This window comes from Salvelinus alpinus, chromosome 25 (genome assembly GCF_045679555.1).
Source record: "Salvelinus alpinus chromosome 25, SLU_Salpinus.1, whole genome shotgun sequence".
Classification (NCBI taxonomy): Eukaryota; Metazoa; Chordata; class Actinopteri; order Salmoniformes; family Salmonidae; genus Salvelinus; species Salvelinus alpinus.
In genome coordinates, this window is record NC_092110.1 from 17,642,265 (window position 1) to 17,663,807 (window position 21,543).

General features: G+C 42.6%; 1 long non-coding RNA gene across 2 annotated transcripts in view; it reads right to left on the bottom strand.

The window, feature by feature from the left end:
* Window positions 1-2,397: 2,397 nt before the first annotated feature.
* Window positions 2,398-21,543, bottom strand: part of LOC139553507 (uncharacterized) — a 30,890-nt gene continuing 11,744 nt past the window's right edge. The window contains exons 3-4 of one of the 2 annotated variants that reach the window (XR_011670666.1): window positions 6,659-6,710; window positions 2,398-2,848 (exon numbers count right to left, since the gene is read on the bottom strand). This is a non-coding gene — a long non-coding RNA (uncharacterized lncRNA). The remainder of the gene's footprint in view (window positions 2,849-6,658; window positions 6,711-21,543) is intronic. The other variant, XR_011670665.1, reaches the window with a different exon arrangement.

Consider the following 21,543-nt stretch of genomic DNA (forward strand, 5'->3'; position numbering starts at 1 on the left):
AAAGAAAGACCCTTGAATGAGTAGGTGTGTCCAAACTTTTGACTGGTATTGTATACATCTGCGCACACAGTACATTCGGAAAGTATTCAGACCCCCTTGACTTTTTCCACATTTTGTTACGGCCTTATTCTAAAATTGATGAAATCGTTTTTTCCCTCTCATCAATCTATACACAATACCCAATAATGACAAAACAAAAACAGGTTTGTATTTTTTGGTTTCAAATGTATAAAAAATGAAATATCACATTTACATAAGTATTCAGACCCTTTACTCAGTATTTTGTTTGAGCACCTTTGGCAGCGATTACAACCTTAAGTCTTCGTGGGTATGACGCTACAAGCTTGGCACACCTGTAGTTGGGGAGTTTCTCCCATTCTTCTCTGCAGATCCTCTCGAGCTCTGACAGGTTGGATGGGGAGCATTGCTGCACAGCTATTTTAAAGGTCTCTCCAGAGATTTTCGATCTGGCTCAAGTCCGGGCTCTGGCTGGGCCACTCAAGGACTTGTCCCGAAGTCACTCCTGCGTTGTCTTGGCTGTGTGTTTAGGGTCGTTGCCCTGTTGGAAGGTGAACCTTCACCCTAGTCTGAGCGCTCTGGAGCAGGTTTTCATCAAGGATCTCTCTGTACTTTGCTCCGTTCATCTTTGCCTCGATCCTGACCACTCTCCCAGTCCCTACCGCTGAAAATGCATGGATGCTGCCACCACCATGCTTCACCGTAGGGATGGTGCCAGATTTCATCCAGACGTGACGCTTGGCATTCAGGCCAAAGAGTTCAATCTTGGTTTCATCATACCAGAGAATCTTGTTTCTCATGGCCTGAGTCTTTAGGTGCCTTTTGGCAAACTCCAAGCGGGCAGTCATGTGCCTTTTACTGAGTGGCTTCTGTCTGGCCACTACCACAAAGGCCTAATTGGTGGAGTGCTGCAGAGATGGCTGTCCTTCTGGAAGGTTCTCCCATCTCCACAGAGGAACTCTGGAGCTCTGTCAGTGACCATCGGGTTCTTGGTCACCTCCCTGACCAAGGCCCTTATGCCCAGATTGCGCAGTTTAGCAAGGCGGCTAGTTCTAGGAAGTCTTGGTGGTTCCAAACTTCTCCCATTTAAGAATGATTGAGGCCGGCCTCTCGAGTGGCGCAGTGATCTAAGGCACTGCATCGCAGTGTGCCACTACAGATCCTGGTTCGAGTCCAGGCTCTGTCGCACCCGGCCGCGACCGGGAGACCCATGGGGTGGCAGGCTGGGCGCAATGCACGCTGACACGGTCGCCAGATGTACAGTGTTTCCTCCGACACATTGGTGCGGCTGGCTTCCGGGTTAAGCGGGCATTGTGTCAAGAAGCAGTGCGGCTTGGCTGGGTTGTGTTACGGAGAAAGCACAGCTATCAAACTTCGCCTCTCCGAGTCCATACGGGAGTTGCACCGATGAGGCAAGACTGACTACCAATTGGATACCACGAAAGTAGAGAGAAAAAAGGGGTAAAAGTTTTTAAAAAATATATATAAAAAAAGGAGACCACTGTGTTCTTGGACCTTCAATGCTGCAGAAATGTTTTGGTACCTTTCCCCAGATATGTGCCTTTCCAAATCATGTTCAATCAATTGAATTTGCCACAGGTGGACTCCAATCAAGTTGTAGAAACATCAAGGATTATCAATGAAAACAGGATGCACCTGAGCCCAATTTCGAGTCTCATAGCAAAGGGTCTGAATACTTGTGTAAATAAGGTATTTCAGGTAATACATTTGCTAAATTTCTAAACCTTTTTCGCTTTCTCATTATGGGGTATTGCGTGTTGATTGTTGAGGAAATTGTTTTATTTAATCCATTTTAGTATAAGGCTGTAATGTCAAGTGGTCTGAATACTTTCCAAAGGCACTGTATATGCAAGCCAAACTAGCAAAGCTCTACCAGAATACTCCAGCAATGACTCACATCCCTGACGATAGCAGATCTCCCATGTTATTTTTTATAGCCAGCAGGCTGTCTGCCTGTTCTAGGAACGTCCTGCGGGGTATGGGGGAGGCCAGGGAGATTTCCTGGATTAGGGAGCCTCCTAACCCCTGGTTGGGGGTGTGAGGAGAGGGCGGTCTTCTGCTCTGCTTTGGGAGGGAAATGGAGACCAGTCAGTGAGCCTAATTCCTCAGATTAGAAGCGGCAGTTCAGCGACCAGAGGTTCCAGAGGGTGCAGAGAGAATCTAAACAGCATCGTGATTGGAAACGTACTGGGCATTTGGCTTTCATTAGCTACAGACAGAACCCCCAGCCCTACACTGCAGAGTTTGTCCCAACGTCAATAATATGGCTGTCAATCACACACACACGCACATACAACATGCTCGAGTGATTATCATTCCACAGTAAAAGAGATCACAAAAGTCCTCAAAAGACCAAAGTCAATTATACAAATCACAATGTTTCCCTTTTATTTAACTTCAAAGATTGACAATTTCATATTTTACAGTACAATAAATGGATCATATAATGAAATAGTTGATAAGCATTTGAATGACTTTTCTTCTATGGATACCGGAGGTGCGGTATAGAGGAGTGTATAGTATATTCACTCAATACATCAGAGCAACATTCAGTAACTGGGCAATCTTATGCTTTCAGAGTCTGGATGCAGTGATCTTGTGGTCCTACCACTGACCTGTTTGGTGGTCATAGCGTCCTGTTGTGCTGCCAAATATTATTTATTTGTCAGCATTTTCCCTTTATGCTCCATGGAGCAGGTACGTGGCTTGTCTGGTCATGTGGTCCTGTTCAGGGGTTCTCTGCCCAGGTACCACAGTGACACAGACTGAGCAGTCCCACAAACAGGCTGAAGATCAGCAGAAACAGAGCCTGGGGGCACAGGGAAATGACATCATCTTAGTGATACAGTGCAGTCACCGGTTAGTCATGATTATTACATTGCATGACATTGCCAGCAGATATGAAAACATTGCCATTAAAAATGTTACATTTTCTTTCGTTTTTTGGGGGTCCTTGCAAACTTGCCTTTTCCATGATTTATGAGGCTAAACAACTTCAGTATGAGGATGAATTTGGGAAGTGTGCACTTACCACCACAGACTCCAGAGACTTTGTACACACGGTATACTTAACACCCAAAGCAAACTACAGATTAAAGAACCTAAACATGAGAACATTAACCAACAATTCGAAACCCATTTAGCTAATAAGGTCCTAACATTACCAGTAGATGCTAATGGAACAATAAATACCCCCCAAAAGGAAACCCCATCAGTTAAATGACTTAACACCTACCCACAACCCCAAACACATTCCTGATGTCAGGGACGAAGATGGCCAGCAGCATCACGAGGTGTGATAGACCCAGGAGAAAGGCCTATCTCGACAAAACAGCATTGACATTGCCTTACGGGCCTTTAGGACAAACAGACAGCCATACCAGTTTAGCGCACTAATACAACTAGACTCATTAAAATATGGTGCTGTGATAGGAGGCAAGTCAAATAACTATGGGATAGACAGTTTGGTAAATATTTTTGTCATTTACCAGATAGAAAGCCCCAACTACTCATTAATATGGAAGTATGAGTGTGAGCAGACAAGCAGACACTGAGGGCAGTAGTCTTAGAGGGGTCCAGTGCTTACAGGGAAGTGGATGGGGGTACAGTCAGCAGCACAGCCAGCAGGATTGTCAGACGCTCAGGCATTTTTGTTTTTAATTTAACCTTTATTTTGACACGGAGTCAATGCTGAGACCAAGGTCTCTTTTCCAGATGAGCCCCATCACCAACATCACTCGGAAGGTACACGTCGTAGCCTAGCAACAGCTCTGTGTCCATGTGGCCTGTCAGAGAGCAGAGTGAAGGACTGGTCCAATATAACATTTTAGGAGGTGGAGACACCATGGATTTAAAAGAGCTTGTAGTGTCAACCATCTCTCTCTCTCTGTGAGGTGTGTCACTGCCCACTTAATTTGGCATTTTTAAGCCAATTATACACATTTGTCCATGGAGCCGAGATACATTTTTGCAGTTTTAAAACCAATTTCCTGCAATTCTATGCATTTTCCCATGGCGTATGCTGTTCTTTTGCTCAAACAAAATCAGTACTGCTTAATTCATTGTTTCGGGAATTTTCAATGCTCCCTGTCTAGATTTTATTTTGGTGATTGTTAGTTCTCAAATTATATTATTTAAATATAATAGTCATATAATAACAATCATATTTTCAACATACTTTATATCTGGTTTGAGTCATTGAAGTTTACACTGAAAGCGGTTTTCCATTCACGAAAATGAATAATAAATGTTTTTTTGTATCGTTTTATTTTATTTTTTCACACACACAGCCAGCCCAAGGATTACAATGGCATAAAAATCACGGTTTAGAAGGATGTGTAAGGGCTGCATCGGTCAAGCAGGCAGGGTACTGACTGGTCCAGCTCACAGTAGATGTGAGCAGTGTGGCAGAGGAAGGAGAAGGCCATGGTGGGGATGATGTAAGCACTCAACACACATCCATCATTCACTACACTGCCGTCATTAACACCTTAGCAACTTATACGGTTACCCAGGGAAAGTAGGGGGGGGGGCAGTGTGTGTGTGTGTCTAGTAGTAATAATTGTAGGAGTAATAATAATAGTAGTAGTCATTACCAGCAAAACTGCAGTGTGTGATAATGTAAAGTTGAGGTGAGAAGTTCTCTGATTTAGTCTTTTAGACATATCTATAAATACATGCACACCGCATACAAATAAACACACTTTTGCACTGCTTCCTCTGGCAGCAATATATCATGGTATCTGAATCGTATAACCATGTGTGCCATGTAATTCTGCACGCCCCCACACACACACACACACACACACACAGATTAATAGTACAGGCACATTTACACGTGAGTGGCAGCTGCTGGTTGCACTCAGCTCTGGAGCATATGGTATTCCATACACTACACAATCCTGCACTCTTAATGATTGGGAAATGTCACCACTGACAGTGACTAACTAAGAACTACAGACAGACGGTGCCTTTTACTAAAGCTCCAGAAGATTCAGAAAACTGCTTCTGCAACTGTAATAATTGTACTGCACTATTAATTGCAATAAAGCTTATTACAGCTTACAAATATTATACAGTCTGTTTTACTGACTACATATCCAGGGTTGATGGAGACAAGTTGAGTCAATGTATCAGTGGAGGCTCCTCGGAGGAGGGAGAGGACCATCCTCAGTCAATTTCAGAAAATGTTTAATAGTGAAACATTAAAGTCATCCTTTTTTGATAACTATACTACATTTATTCACGTCACCAAATAATTGATTAAAACACTGTTTTGCAATGAAGGTCTACAGTAGCCTTAACAGCACCCTGTAGGGTAGCACCATTGTGTAGGGTAGCTGTAGGGTAGCTACATCATGTACGCATCGTGTACGCCCTCCTCTGGGTACACTGACTTCAACAGAAAACCTAGGACGCCCGTGGTTCTCACCCCCTTCCATAGAGTTACACAGTAATTATGACAACTTCCGGAGGACGTCCTCCAACCCATCAGAGCTCTTGCAGCATGAACTGACATGTTGTCCACCCAATCAAAGGATCAGAGAATGAATCAAGTGCTGAAAGCATATGCTACAGCTAGCTAGCACTGCAGTGCATAAAATGTGGTGTGTAGTTGACTCAGAGAAAGACAATAGTTGAACAGTTTTGAACAAATTAATTTCTTAAAAAATGGAGAAGCAAGAGACATAGATGCAGCTAGCTAGTTAAGCCTACTCTAATACCTGGCTCAAACAGAGAGGGATGCTATGTTAGCTAGCTGGCTATGGCTATCCAACACTGGAACTCTTCCAAGTCAAGGTAAGCTTTTGGTTTTATAACCACCAGGGCCCGCCGGTGTAACTGCTAAACTGCTTGCTGTACATGGTCCTGTGTGATTGTAGCAGTTTAGTAACGAGTTAGTTCTAGTAGCTATGTTAATTATGATGTTGGCTAATATGGTGACAACGATTTAGGCTGTGTGTAGCTGTTAGCAGTTATGATATTAAGGTTTGGCTTGGAATGGTTTTTCCGCCTGTTAACAGACAGCTGATGTGTTGTGCACTGAAGTCCACAAGCGAAGGGAAAAGGTGAGAGGACACTGCATAGATCCAATAAGGAATTTTACAACAATCAAAGGGATCATTGCTGTTTGTATGTGGCTGCTATTAAAATGAACTGTGTTTGCATGTGATCAGGGGCTTATGTTTCTTAAACGGAAGCAAACAGAACGAAACGGGGATAAACATACTTGAATTTGTCCAATAGAAATTTGTTTGCAACTGCTGAACTAATGATTACACCTTAGATCAGCTACATGCAGACTAGAGTGTGCAAGGCGGTATTGAATGCGTCAATGTCTGTCACCTTGATTACTCAAATTTCTCTCGACCTGTGCACTTATGTTGTAAAGTTTCATTCATAAGCTAGGTTGTAGCAACCTCATGATGGGTATAGGGAACATTTGAGTATCATGTAGTAGCTGAAATGTATCGATGTTACATTGAGCGGAGTGAATGGAATATGAATGACAGTCATCCAATGTGATGTAATAGAAATAAGGCCATGCGCATAATTTTTTTTTTCTATCGTCCTCACTCATCATAAAATGGGACCGATCACCACTGCAATGCATACATACCTTACTGGAGATGAGGTTGGGCGTACATTCCGATTCCGAAGGAATTCGATATCTGGAAAAATGTAATTAAATGAATAAATGCAATGTTAATTTCACTCTAATGTTTCAGAAATGAGAGGAGTTGTAAAGGGTGGTTGAAAATACGAGTGTCTTGGGGTAGATTGAATTCCATAGTCTTGGCTACGGAGGAAACTAAACAACAGCCATTTAAATGGACCCAAGGCCATGACTGTATACAAGGAAGCAATAGTGCTGCTGTTATATCCAACAAGGTCAAAGTTCACTTCCTGACACTGGCAGGGTCTTAGGTACTTCCTCCCCTTCAGGACTGGCACCAGTCACAGTGCAGCATTCTCTGGTATTCGTCATACATAACTGGCTCAGTCAGCCACCAAAGCCTCCCATTCAGAAACGCAATCTCCAGGATTCCTGCCTAATCCTACAACCAGGACTTGAGGGTAGGTGTTACCAGGGTGGGAAATTAACATTTTGGTCCACCAGTCACTGTGGCAGGTACATACAAAAAAAATCTATGAAAGGGAAAACCTAGTCAGTTGCACAACTGAATGCATTGAACCGAAACGTGTCTTCCACCTTTAAACCAATCCCTCTGAATCAGAGAGGTGCAGGGAGCTTCCTTAAATCGACATCCACATCATCGGTGCCCTGGGAACGGTTTTTGTTGGGGATTAATTGCCTTGCTCAGAAGCAGATTTTTCCATATTTTGCCGGCTCGGGTATTCAAACCATCGACCTTTCGGTTACAGGCCCAACGTTGTTAACCGCTAGGCTACCTGAAGGGAAGCTCACAGCCTACAGGTCACTTTCAGTATTTGGTGTGTGTGATTAGGGCAGTTTGTAATGTGGTTGTTACTTGGTCACATTGCTTGGTAGGGGCCGTCCCATTTCTTGACCACAACCTGCGAGAGAAGCAACAGATCAGGTGGATTATGGTGGAAGAGAAACTAGTCAACCTTTAGAGGCATAAGATTTGTACTTAGTTGTACACAACTAAGAAGATGAGCATGAAGAGGAGGCTGCTGGTGTAGCCCGGAATCCTGGAGGGTGGAAGGACAAAGATGGTGATACACATGTCTATCATATAGATTTAGGGACAAGAGTGTGCCAGATGAGACCAAACTGTGCCACTCCCCAATCTTGGTCAGCAGAGCCAGAGGAACCTCACACGTCATCAGAATCAGTAACATCCTGCCATCTTCATACCAGGCCACCTTCATACCAGGCCACCCTACCGAGAGACAAATAGAGGATGAAGGGAAAGAGAGAAAGAGAATATTTACTATTTTTATGGATGAAAGTTGATACCTTTAGAAATGTTCCCCCTCCACAAGTCTTATGATGAAGACAATGAGGAGTCTCCCTCTCCCCCTGGACCCCCCTCCTCTGCCTGGAAATGGGTCTCCATTTCATGCACAAATACAGCGAGACAGCCTCATAATGTGGTATAAATTAAGGGCTTTAGCTCTCGCAAACCATAACAATTATTTAATGCACATGCAAACGTTCTGTCGCTCTGTCAGATGGGGCAAGATTTCACTCGTTGGCTTTTTTCTGAGGACTAATAATATTTTCCTTTGCTGAGGCATAGCCTTGGCAGTTTATTCAGGAGGGAGGAGTTGGAGAGTGGGGGACAAAAGGGTGAAACATGTGGAAGGCATGCTGGCTCACTGGGATCAGGGTCGGTCGGGGTGAGGGGTGGCGGAAAGGAAGCGCTGGCTGCTGTGTTGGGAGGGGAGGAAGGGGACGCAGTGTGAGATCATGGGGGACTGGCTCCAGGACTGTTTATGGGGCTCCCAGTATCAGCAGCACCTGCTCTGACCATATCAACACCAAGTGACTCTTGTTTGGCAGTTTAACAGCTCCTGGGTTACCATAGTGGCCCAATGTCTTGTCTCTCTGTCTGCACTGGGTGGACAGTCCTTAACTGGATGCCATGTAGACAACCACTTTGACCCCATCTCTCACCCTAACGCCTGCCTCAACTTAAACCTAACCCTTCACTTAACCTAGGACAATCAGGCCAAACACAGCCTGTATTATTGTGGGGATGATAGCCACCGCAATATTGCCATTGATTGAAGCTCAATGTTAAATTCAAATCTCACTTCTATCATATCTAAGCCAATATTGGAGGTACGCAACACACTCCCTGCCTCTCATCATGAGCCGTCCATCCGTTAACGAGAACCACATACCGGATTTTTAACAGGGTCATTAACATGAGGGAAAAAAATATTTATTGCGCAGAACTAGCTCAATGCTGAACTAGATGCTTACTACCGAACTAGCTAGTTAGGTAGCCAATGTTACCCCAACAAGACTGTCCCACAACTCAAATGTTAATAATATATCATACCTACATTCTTCCACAAAACATAGCTATCTAAATAAGTTCCAAGTAGAGCCCAACAGATATGGGATTTTTTGGGGCCGATACCGATTTTAGGGAGGCAAAAGTCAGCGATTACAGATATATGCCGATACATGTTTTTTTTTATAGTTGAAAAAATATATATAATAGTCTCACAAATTGTGCGCCAAAGGACTAACAGATACTCTAAATGTTGATTTCTTAACTTAATATTATTTAAGATTTTATTTGTGGTTTACAACACCAACTTAGCTCCTCTACAAATTCGAACGTAAATACAAAACACTTGTTCAGTTTACCTTCTTAGGTACAACTTAAATATTTGTCTATCTATGACAGTTGATAACAATGCAGAAATGTTTGTTCTGAAGCAACACAAGCACACTATTAAACAAATAGTTTCCAGTTTAGTCCATACTGGTTTAAATGGGTTTCTGTTTTTTTGCTTCCCCCTGGAAAATCAGCTGTTAATATTAAAATACTAACTACATTATATCTGTTGCCATTTGTGATTGTTTACTTTTATTTAACTTTGACTGTGGTGTTATGCTGTATTATAATGTTGTATAATAATTAAGTGATAATGCCCTCGAAGCCAGTGTTTGGAGGATATATTGGCACGGGTGTCGTTACGCACAAGAAGTGGAGAGCCGGCAAACCGTGCCAATACATCCTTCAAACACCGGCTTCGAGAGGCATTATCACTTTTATACAATGGCTTATTCAAATAACGATTGACATATTTTCATTAAAAACGTTATTTTTATGGATTTATTCATACTATTTCATCCTTCCAAAACATATAGTCTCAACACAAATCTAGGGTTGCTACCCAAGCCGGCTGATCATTGGTTTTAATCGGTTCGGTTGCCAGAGATGCGACCCAGTCATTCAGTATTTTTGTTCTGTATCTATTGCCAGTCGTTCGTTTTAAAGCCATACAGGCTGGCAACGTTCTTATCCCTTGCTTGCTAGCTAACCAACTACGGCTAACTTACAGTCACGTCAAACAGTGCATCCAGAATAACAACAGTAGCTGCATTTGCATAAGCTGTTTTCTAGTGACATTTATTTGGATATATCCATAAAAATTAGATAATGAGGCGCAATTTCGCCTGGCATAGAAAATGTGCTCTCTCCTCAGGACACAGTTGTTCAGAGGAGCTAGCCAACAACACAGCTTACACAACCACTTCAAAGTGGAGCTGGAAAGACTGCAAACTAGCTGCTCTTTGTTACATTTGACCTTTTTTCAATTGACATTTCTTTGTATATACCAATAAAATGAGGCCAGCTGATTCATGATTTCGACTGGCTGAGAAATGCTGCCTGCATGACTGTCTCATCCCGACATGTTCACTACTACTTCTGGCCCTTCTTTTGACACTGTGTTAACAACCCTCCAGGCGAGCTTCAATGCCATACAACTCTCCTTCCGTGGCCTCCAATTGCTCTTAAATACAAGTAAAACTAAATGCATGCTCTTCAACCGATCGCTGCCTGCACCTGCCCGCCTGTCCAACATCACTACTCTGGACGGCTCTGACCTAGAATATGTGGACAACTACAAATACCTAGGTGTCTGGTTAGACTGTAAACTCTCCTTCCAGACTCACATCAAACATCTCCAATCCAAAGTTAAATCTAGAATTGGCTTCCTATTCCGCAACAAAGCATCCTTCACTCATGCTGCCAAACATACCCTTGTAAAACTGACCATCCTACCAATCCTCGACTTCGGTGATGTCATTTACAAAATAGCCTCCAAAACCCTACTCAATAAATTGGATGCAGTCTATCACAGTGCCATCCGTTTTGTCACCAAAGCCCCATATAATACCCACCACTGCGACCTGTACACTCTCGTTGGCTGGCCCTCGCTTCATACTCGTCGCCAAACCCACTGGTTCCAGGTCATCTACAAGACCCTGCTAGGTAAAGTCCCCCCTTATCTCAGCTCGCTGGTCACCATAGCAACACCTACCTGTAGCACGCGCTCCAGCAGGTTTATCTCTCTGGTCACCCCCAAAACCAATTCTTCCTTTGGCCGCCTCTCCTTCCAGTTCTCTGCTGCCAATGACTGGAACGAACTACAAAAATCTCTGAAACTGGAAACACTTATCTCCCTCACTAGCTTTAAGCACCAGCTGTCAGAGCAGCTCATAGATTACTGCACCTGTACATAGCCCATCTATAATTTAGCCCAAACAACTACCTCTTTACCTACTGTATTTATTTATTTATTTTGCTCCTTTGCACCCCATTATTTCTGTCTCTACTTTGCGCTTTCTTCCACTGCAAACCAACCATTCCAGTGTTTTTAGTTTTATTTTACTTGCTGTGTTGTATTTACTTCGCCACCATGGCCTTTTTATATTTTAATTTATTTATACATATATTTGTTTGCCTTCACCTCCCTTATCTCACCTCACTTGCTCACATTGTATATAGACTTATTTTTTTTTCACTGTATCATTGACTATATGTTTGTTTTACTCCATGTGTAACTATGTGTTGTTGTATGTGTCGAACTGCTTTGCTTTATCTTGGCCAGGTCGCAATTGTAAATGAGAACGTGTTCTCAATTTGCCTACCTGGTTAAATAAAGGTTAAATAAATAAATAAATAAACTATGGGACAGCTGGAGATCGAATTTGACTCTTGAAACAATGTTGCAAATGGCGGAGAGACAGAGAGCAAGGTTTATACAAATCTCCGCTGTTGAAAACAAAATGTTAGTCTAAAAGAAATGTGAGATAATGTCTAAATGCTTTTTTTAGTGGAGATTAAGTTTATAAATTGCCTGGCTGGGTTGATGAGACAGTGGACTGTGCAGTCAGATGGAACAGTAAATAGGCATTTTAGCGTCATAGATTAAGCCGATGGTAACTTGTGAAATAGACACAGGCGGGAATGCGGTTTTAACCAATCAGCGTTAGACCCATCCGTTGTATAATGTTGCATAATCACCTTCCAGTGTAAAAACCATGGAAATTAAAAACAAAAAAACTAAGTGAGAAATAGGCATTGGTCTGAAGCTGAAAAATAAAGGAAATTCATGAGCACCACAATGCCTATTCCACCCATGCTCTCCCAAGGTTTTCCTGTTTGAGAAGGTGTGAACCCTAAACAATCTGCCTTAACATAGTTTGAAATACAATACCAACATAGCTACGGGGCGGCAGGTAGCCTGGCGGGTAGGAGCGTTGGGCCAGTAACCGAAAGGTTGCTGGATCGAATCCCTGAGCTGACAAGGTAAAAATCTGTCGTTCTGCCCCTGTGCAAGGCAATTAACCCACTGTTCCCCAGGCACCGATGACGTGGATGTAGATTAAGGCAGCCCGCACCGCTCTGATTCAGAGGAGTTGGGTTAAATGCGGAAGACACATTTCAGTTGAATGCATTCAGTTGTACAACTGACTCGGTATCCCACTTTCCATAGTAGGTCAAAGCTGTATGCTGGAAAACCATGTGAAATTACTTTATTTTTCAGCTTCAGACCAATGCCTACTTCTCACTTAAAACTTAGTTTTTTGTTTTTATATACTTCTGTTCAGTTCAGAGCCTAACCTTTTCTCTGGTTCTACCCACACTACTGCTGACTGACAAAGGGATATCCAAATCGCCACTGGCCATCTCAAGGATATGGATCCACCCTGGTTAGAATACTCATTAAAACTTAGTTTTTTGTTTTTATATACTTCTGTTCAGTTCAGAGCCTAACCTTTTCTCTGGTTCTACCCACACTACTGCTGACTGACAAAGGGATATCCAAATCGCCACTGGCCATCTCAAGGATATGGATCCACCCTGGTTAGAATACTCATTAAAACTTAGTTTTTTGTTTTTATATACTTCTGTTCAGTTCAGAGCCTAACCTTTTCTCTGGTTCTACCCACACTACTGCTGACTGACAAAGGGATATCCAAATCGCCACTGGCCATCTCAAGGATATGGATCCACCCTGGTTAGAATACTCAATGGAGAGGGAAAATGATACATGAAATACCCATGAAATGTGCCACATTTCATGGTATAACAAGCTGCAGGATGGGACTCCAAGTGTTGGAGATTAGAATAAATCTGGTCAATGCAGCGCAAATACATCCCAGCTGTCCATGACCCTGCCTGGCTCTCGGGGCTCTACATGTGCTCCTAAATTGAAAAAAGTAGGAGCACATAAAGAGATTTAGGAGCTAAATTAAACATATTTGAGCTATTAAATGCCCACACCAGTAGAAATCCACTTCTTTGAGCAGAAAGACCAGAGCTTACCCATGATGTTGCCCAACGAATTAAGTCAAATCATCATTTTAGTCAAAAGTATTATATACAGTATTTTGGATTGAAGTGACAAATCCGAACTGCACACTTTGTGCAAATCCATGTGAATGCGGTGTCTTTTCCTATGATAGGACATACAAATTATTTTCAGGCTACGTTTTGTTTCAGGGCTGGGTTTTATTTGAATGTTAACACCCACCAACATTGCAGCGGTTTCTGATTAATAAACAATGCCAAGTTATTCCTCATCGTAACGGAGATGAGTTGTGTCCACTTGACCACCTGAGCCCTAAAGCAAATCAAATTAAAATATTTATTTTTTACCAGAAAATTATCACAATCCATAGGATAAACTTGTTAATTTTAACTTATTTTTCAGCTAGTCTTATTTATTTTAAAAAAGTGGAGGTGCAAAAACATACATTTGCACCCCCGATATATACAGTGCCTTTGGAAAGTATTCAGACGCCTTGACTTTTTCCACATGTTGTTACATTACAGCCTTATTCTAAAATGTATTAAATTGTTTTTCCCCCCTCATCAATCTACGCACAATACCCATAATGACAAAGGAAAAACAGTTTTAGAAATGTTTGCTAACTTATATATATTTTTTAACTGAAATATTTAATTTCCATAAGTATTCAGACCCTTTACTCAGTACTTTGTTGAAGCACCTTTGGCAGCGATTACGTCATTTATTCTTCTTGGGTATGACACTACAAGCTTGGCACACCTGTATTTGGGGAGTTTCTCCCATTCTTCTCTGCAGATCCTCTCAAGCTCTGTCAGGTTGGATTGGGAGCAAAGTACAGAGATATCCTTGGTGAAAACCTGCTCCAGAGCGCTCAGGACCTCAGAATGGGGCGAATGTTCACCTTCCAACAGGAAAACGACCCTAAGCACACAGCCAAGACAACTCAGGAGTGACTTCGGGACAAGTCTTTGAATGTCCTTGAGTAGGCAGAGGTTGCACCGTGTCCATTATAATGTATGAAAACGCATATCAGCTATCTTTCAATATGTTATCCCTATTACCGGAGCTTCATCTTATTCTTTCTAACTATATCTATGGCGGATTTGAACTTGAGATAACAATAGAAGTAAAAGATAGGCATGTGGTTTCCATCTTTGGCAAAGTTTTCCCTAAATCAATGCTTATGACAAATCCAGCTCCAGCCATAGAGCCAGTTGGCTAATCTTCTGAATATGGTGCAGTGAAAAAATAATAAAACAAACACCAATAACAGATAACATTAGCTAGCTACACTGACGGCTGTCAGTGCCCTATTTGTTGATGTTTATCAACTCCATGTGGAACTTCCCATACCAAATTCGTGAATAAATAAGTAACGTTAGCTTTCGTCATTCTTCTGAGGGTGGAACCTGAATGTGTTTCTCTCCAGGACAGGAAATTACATCGAAATAGTGGCAGCAACTGCCTCTGGTGGTGGTCCTTTAATGATAAAAATTGCCAGCAATGACAAAATACAGGGATAAGGAGCACCAGAAAAAATAGATTAAGATGTAGCCTTCATTGAGCCTATATGAATCCTAGCTACTTTTGAAGTTTATCTCCTGAAGAAGCTCTCCATTTTCCTATCTTTCTGTGCCACAAAATGTTTGCACACTACTTGTAGAGTTACCATAAAGAATATGATAACGTTCATCTGTGGTTACCAGGTAATTAGATAGCTAGCTAATGCTGTAACATGACTGAACAAGGTTAGCGGCTTGTGAGTAGTTTTAGAACGGCCCGCAACATGGTTTACGAATGTAAAATGTGTTTCCGCCGGTAATATGGGTCATAACATTTGATCAGTTTGGGCTAGAAACAAGCCATTTTCCCTGTAGTAATGGTGCAAGCATGGCGGTCACGAATAATATGCTCAGTGTATTCTCTATGGCACCCAGAGGCAGCGGTACAGCAAAGTAATCATTACAACAATTAGTATAGGGGTGTTTGTTTTCTTGTAGGGGCATTGCGGCTCTCAAATTAAAATTCCAGGCAGCACAGCAAAATATTTAGGAGACTACTGTAAAATGGTAGCACTGTAGAAACCTGGCTCTGTCAGTAGGCTTTAACAAGAACCCATTGACTTATTGTAGGCAGTACATAAATCACTACAGACATAATCCGAAGGCTCCAAAATAGACCTCAACTGACTGCCTTTAACTCTGGGATACCAAGATAAATGAGGCTGCAAAGGGAAAATGCGTTTTAATATAAATCAAATGTATTATTTAGTGTTTAATGTGCTTCAAAAAGAGTGTTAACATCTCAAAGCCACTCATTAACAGCACTGTTTTGTTTCCCTCAGCGTGGGCCATAATTAGAATGGCAGAACTGATATCCCGTTGTATCGCTCTGATTCCGGGGAACATGTGCGAGAGATTTGGGACGAGGGAGAGCCTCTAATACAAAGCAGCTGTAAGGGGAAGAGTCAGATGTTGACGGATTGGGCCGAGAGACCAGCCACAGCTCTCTGCTCAGCGCAGTGTGGCTGATAATAAAGAGTTTGGCCTTGGACTTCTCTGTGGGCTGTTTTCAGGGGGTAGGTAGGGTACATTTACGCAGGCAGCTAGGCCCAAATGATGGACAGGACACTGGGTGCTGATGGGGTCTGATGAATGGTTCTCTCAGTCAGAGGTACATTTCCTCCACTGCTGCTCCACTTTATACAACACCACACTGAGGCTTTTCTCCAAGCCCTACTAGACAGTGTATCTGTGTATTTTGGTTTGGTGACATATTTCCTCCACATTCTTCATGTGATCTTAGCGGAATCTCTGATGCCTGGCTAGGTATGGGTAGTTGATTCCAGGTTTTGTAGCCTTGTGGTTAGAATTCTCTTGATCTTATGTCTGTTTTTTGATCCAAATCTGCTCTAATGGCATTTTACCTGTCAGTCAGGTCATGTGATTAATGCACCATAGGGAAAGAATGGCTTGATTACTTGGCTTTTATGTTTGTTTGAATAAAGGTCTACTTATTTTAATTGATAATTCTGGAAGCTTATGCGTACCGGCTTAGGAAGCTGGCGCTGGCTGCAGGAAGCTCGGTTTTCAAGATGAACATGTATGACGACATGGCTGGGGAGGAATATCAACAGAGACGCTCATTAAAGAGAGTGAGTTACTGGAGTGCAAACACATTATTCACACACAAGAGCAAATAGTCAAATATGCTGTTCCAACCACAGGTCAGACAGACAGTCAGACACAGGTTTAGAATATTAGTCCTTGTCTCTAGCAAGCTGTCAGAGGTAGAGCAGCAGACTCTGGGGATCCCCCCAGCTAAGCCTGCTGTGCTGAGTTGCAGACACTATGCAGATGTTCCCACTGCAGAAGCCCCGTCAGGGCGGCCAGAATGGAAAGGGAAGGAATGCTAACTATAATGATCCCTGACGCTAATCCATGTATTTCGCCCCCTCACTCCCCCCCAAACTCTTCTGACAGCCAATCAGAGGCCGGACTTTAGGTCACTTCCTGTGGGTCAGACTGCCACCCCGAATATGACAGAGCAGGAGAGAGAGGGGCAAAGGGACAGATGGCGCAAATGAAGTGAGGGGAGAAGTGTTTGGATCAGGGTAAGTGAGAGAGAGAGAGTTAGTCAGTGGCTATGGTAAAGGGAAACAGTGTTAGGGATTAGGTTGGGGAAAGAGGGAGGGCCAGGGCTAGCAGCCTGGGACCAGAACCAGACTGTCCTGGGGCTGGTCTTCCTGTCTCCTTTAAACTAACCTAGACCCTAATCCCTACTGATCCACTAATTGTTTTCATTAGAAAATTCTTCCAATAACACTACTTCCCACACAGACAGACACACCCACTAGGCCCCTATCATGGACTCACACAGATACACATGAAGTTGAAAGATGAAAGACTGTGCCTTTAACAGTGTCATTTTTCTCACAGGATGAGTGAGGGAACCCCAGCATCACATGCCAACAAGTTGTTCAATGTCATTTCAGCAAGCTATAACACCTACCATCTCAGAATGTTCTGAAATTGTTTCTGGGGTTAGAAACAGATAAGCATTCCTGAAACATTATTTTTTAATATAATTTGCGCCCAAATTGCCCATTTTAATTAATAGGATTCATATAATATTCAATAAATATAGTACCCAACATCTGATTTGGATCAAACATTGTGTCGTTAAGATGTGAGGAATCGAAATAAATGGTCAAAAGTCACTCAACTTTACTTTTTACCCCTTTTTCGTGGTATCCAATTGGTAATTACAGGCTTGTCTCATCGCTTCAACTTCCGTACGGACTCAGGAGGCGAAGGTCGAGAGCCGTGTGTCCTCCGAAATACAACCCAGCCAAGCCGCAACTGCTTCTTGACACAACGCCCGCTTAACCCGGAAGCCAGCCGCACGAACCTGTCGGATGAAACACCGAACACCTGGCGACTGTGTCAGCGTGCATTGCGCCCGGCCCGCCACAGGAGTCGCTGGAGCACGATGGGACAAGAACATCCCTACCAAACCCTCCCCTAACCCGGACGACGCTGGGCCAATTGTGCGCCGCCCCATGGGTCTCCCGGTCACTGCGCCACTCGGGAGGCCTTCCATGTTAAACAATACTCCAAGCCGCAGTTTTATATTTATTTTTTATTAAACTAGGCAAGTCAGTTAAGAACAAAGTCTTATTTATTTATTTACCGCGACATCCTACCCCGGCCAAACACAGACGACGCTGGGCCAATTGTGCTCCGCCCTATGGGACTCCCAATCACGGCCGGATGTGATACAGCCTGGATTTGAACCAGGGACTGTAGTGACGCCTCTTGCACTGGATTGCAGTGCCTTAGAGCGCTGCGCCACTCGGGAGCCCTACTACTTACTTGGTCAAACATAGCTAATTGATCGCACACAAATACATTTAATTTCTCATGGATCAAATTATATTTCAACAAAATAATGTTTTTTGTCCTCTTTTGAGGTGGAACGACTCCAGCTGTTGTCTCTGCCCTGGCCTGGATTAACTGCAGTTAGTTTTGCCCCGCTTTATTTAGAGCAGTTACTATGGGGGTGCCAGTAATCTCCCTTCCTGAGACATAATTACCCAGTGGTATAGCTACAGTGTGATATTCCTGGCTCACACATTCTCTCAGAGCTCAGTTCCGCTCACAGACACTATGATAAATACAGAACATGACAACACTTAGCCTGGAGTTTAATCTGTAGTATGTCATGTGGAACACAGAGACCATATCGACAAAACATCTCAGAAAAGGTCTTAGGAATCCTGTTAAAACCTGTTTAAAGACTAAAAAAAGCTACCAGCGCAGAGTAGGTTTTTGGATGATGTTAAACCATTGCTCAGACAAACTGAGCCAGTAGTAAAATCAATTCATAAAAGTTTCTCAGCTGGTAATCACGACAGACAGTTTGAGGTACCGCAATGGAAAGATGGTCATGAAGCTCATTGACATTGTTGCAAATTATGGGGAATAACCAATCATGATGAGGCATCACCAGCTGTGAACTCAATAGCACACTTCAGACAACGGTGAATGTGACTATACATTAAATGTTGCAATGGTAAAACTTTGATTTTTTGGCCTGACAGGATCACCGTGCCTACTCTTAATTCTTGCCTAATAAAGTGACAATTGTGTTGCTACTTTGGCTCTGTAATCCAGCACTTTGGATCTGAAATGATACAAGGGGGTATTTTCATCCATATCGGGTGAACCGTTTAGAAACTACTGCACTTTTTGTACATAGTCCCCCCCCCCCCCCCATTTTAGGGAACCAAAATTATTGGAACAAATTCACTTAAGTGTATTAAAGTAGTCAACAGTTAAGTATTTGGTTCCATATTCCTAGCACACAATGACTGCATCAAACTGGTGACTACAAACCTGTTGGATGCATTTGCTGTTTGTTTTGGTTGTTTCAGATTATTTTGCACCCAATAGAAATAAATGGTAAATAATGTATTGTGTCATTTTGGAGTCACTTTTATTGTAAATAAGAATATAATGTTTCTAAACACTACACTAATGTGGATGTGAATTAATCGTGAATGATGATGAGTGAGAAAGTTGGAGGCATAGATATAACCCCCCCCCCCAAAAAAAATGCTAACCTCCCCTGTTATTGTAACGGTGAGAGTTTAGAATGTCTTAGGAGGTATATATATTTTTTTTTTAACAATTCTGGAGGGTCGTTAAAATCGGAATTTTCATATTACCATAATATTACCGTTATATCAACACACTCGTCACTACCGTTTAACGACTATCGCTTTGGCACGGTAGTCACTTGCCCATAATGTTGCATAAAACGTTAGACCGTTCAATAATTTTCATTGAACACAATCAAATGCCTTAATTGCCCAATTCTTATAAGCATTCCCAATGTAGGCTTTTTTTAACAACGTGATAATGCGCTCCAAAGGGATAACATGTAGGTTAATTAAATAATGTGATCATTTATTAGCCTAGTGGTTGAATTTATTTTAGATATGTAAAATGTAAAATCATTGTCAAAAGCGCAAGAGATACGGTTGCAGGTCTAGATTATTTATGGATTGATCATATAGAAATATCAATACATTCTTTAAACAACTTTAAAAAAGCAATTGCGCAAGAATTTGGCACAGGAACCACTGACTCGCTGCCTTTTTCTATTATCAAGACATCTGCTGGTATCTCTTAACTGGTTAGAACAACTCGAGGTCTCCTAAATATTTGCCGACTAGGTGGGACTCTGATGACTAAAAGAGGCTCCATGCATAGCTTTTATTTGTACCCATAAGAGCATAAGTAAAATATTCTCAGCACGCAAGACCAATTTTCTACTCAGACGCTTTGTGGATACAGGCCCTGACCTGAGCCTACTTTTAGATCATGCATAAAATAGATTCACATGTCCATACATACTTTGCCATGGGCCACATGATGAAACATGATGGAATCACTTTTACACAGGCAGCCCAATTCTGATATTTTGTCAAATTAAGGGCAAACGCGCTGATCTGACTGGTCAAAAGATCAATTAGTGGAAAAATATCAGAATTGGGCTGCCTGTGTAAAAGCAGCCTTTGAGTTATGCAGTCTTTTCCTGTAAGTGTACAACATATTCCATAAGCACCACAATGCAGACACATTGGTAATGGGGAAAATACATCTCAAAACATAAGGCCTTGAGCATAAAAATAAGATAAAAATCAATAAAATCAAAAGTTGTTGAAATAAGGACATTATCAACAAAAAAGGAGAATTTGTGTACTGTATATTGTTTATGCGTGTACCCTGTGGACACAGTGGGAGGGTGTATTTAACACAACCCAGAGGCACTTTCATCTCATCAAGAGAGGGGGCGGGGGTCTGTGAGAGCCCTAAGCCATGCAGTAATTAAGGTAAATTGGCCCATCAGCCTTTGGCAGGGTAGATAAGTGTTTACCCAGTGGGGCTAAAAGCACCCCTTATAAAAAGGGGGCCAAGCGTGTGGACAGACACAGGGCAAGGTACTAGTGGGGCCGGGGCCCTCACACACTGCTCCATGCTGGGACAACCACAAACATTCCACAGGGCAAGGCAATAATAATCCACTCAGCCCTCCTGCTAATGACTGAGCAAGAGAGATCATCTCGGCTCCCATCTGTGTGAGAAGTAGGGCTGAGGGAGGAAGGGAGGGAGATAGGAGGGGTACTCCCATTAGGTCTCATCATTGTGAAAGGTGGGACTGGGAGGGTCACCATCAGACCAATTAGTGTGTTCCAGCCCCATATGGAAAGAGCCAGAGGGGACAGTGGCTTGGCGTTAAAGGTTATCAGGTACTCAGGCCAATGGCTACACAGGGAAGCGGTAGTGGTGCAGGGCACCTTGTTTTACAGCAGGAGTCCCAGTTTGACTGCAGTAAACACTAGTCAAACAAGCAGTTACAGGAAATGTGCCCATGCTTAGCCCCTCCCACTCCCCGCCCGAGACCCATCTGATACTCAGAGGCTGTGACATCACTGAGACTGTAAACGGAGCCACCCACATCCACCTCACAGTGATCTGAGACATGTTACTGTTTAATGGTGCTACTTCATTTCAAAATGTGACAATGGAACTACATCCAAGGATGCAACATTGAGAACAAATGTACGAGCAAAGAAGCAAAGCTGACCTTCCCTCCAAAGTTTTGGATGTGAATTTCGACTCCAACATGAATAAACATAATTGAAAGGGGGTTACTTGTATGATA